A 1276-nucleotide genomic window follows, 5' to 3' on the forward strand; every position below is an offset into this window, starting at 1 on the left:
GCAGCATGACAGCAGCTGTGGTGAGAGGCGGGAGCGGCTCCTGCAGGGAGCCCACCTCGGAGCCATGGGTTCTGGTCGCTGTCACCCCAGGAAGCAGCTCCGGGCCGGCTCCCAGCTGTCGGTCGCACTGTGCATTCCGGAGCCCCATGCCGCGGCTCCCCCAGGGCCCAGCAGGTCAGGAGCACACATGCCCTGATCACAAGTGTCCTAAGCGGCACACATGTGACACATATCAACATGGCACATGCATCACAAGTGCCATGCATGTGACACATGGCACAGGTGACGCGCATCACATGGACTGTGGCCTGCGCTGGTGGCAGAGCTTGGATCCCTGGGAACCCAGTGGTCAGGCCCGGTCCCGCCAGGCCGGCCACAGAGCTCCGGGAAAGCCCAGACGTGGGGTAACCCCGTGGGCAGAGGCCCTGGGGTGAGTGTCCCAGTGATGACCCAGCGAATGGCCAGGAGCCCGGGTGGCTGTGGTGCCTGGTGAGTCTGGGTCTGGCAGGCCCGTCCACAGAAGCCGACGCGCACACAGGCCATCACATGCCTGTCACACTCACAGGGACACGACGCTGAAGGACCCCCTGCTGCGGGGCCTTGGACAAGGGCCAGAGCACAGCCAGGCCCCCAGGCCCACGGCTCCGGAGGACCCACCCGCCCTGCCCTGTGCCGTCGGCATCAGGCACACGGCCACCTTCCAGAGCTGCCCTTCTCGTGCAGAAATCCAATCGCGTGACCCGAGCCCCGGGCTGCTGGCCATTTTCAAGATAAAATCACCGTGTCCAGATGGAGCCGGGCCCATGTGGCCACCAAAGCTCCCTCTGCATTCCCAGCTGCTTCCGAGAAACCAGCTTCAAGGGTGCACACCAGACCCACTACACAGCCCAGGTGCAGCGCCCTCCCGCCTCCGTCAGCGGCTGCTCCTGTGCCAATCCCACCGCAGGCCGAGGCTCAGAGCCGGCACCTACCCGTCCGCCCACAGCCTCCCCAGGAGGAACCACATGTTGTTGGGGAAAACCGTGCCCAGCAGGGGAGGGACCAGGGCCCCCAGGTCCTCATCTGTGAAACGCTGAGCTTTCCCGCCTTTTCTATGTTGTGAGTTTACCTGTCGGGTATGAAAAGCTCTCGGAAGCGCCCGGGTCTTAGGAAGGTGGGGGCCCTGGTTTCCCACCCGTAGGGCAGCATTTTGACTACATATTCTGAAGATTTAAAAAACCCGCATGCAAATATGACACCCCAGTCAGGAGGTTTGCTTCCCACAGAAATGAGGGCT

This window comes from Myotis brandtii, unplaced genomic scaffold, assembly GCF_000412655.1.
Source record: "Myotis brandtii unplaced genomic scaffold, ASM41265v1 scaffold797, whole genome shotgun sequence".
Lineage (NCBI taxonomy): Eukaryota > Metazoa > Chordata > Mammalia > Chiroptera > Vespertilionidae > Myotis > Myotis brandtii.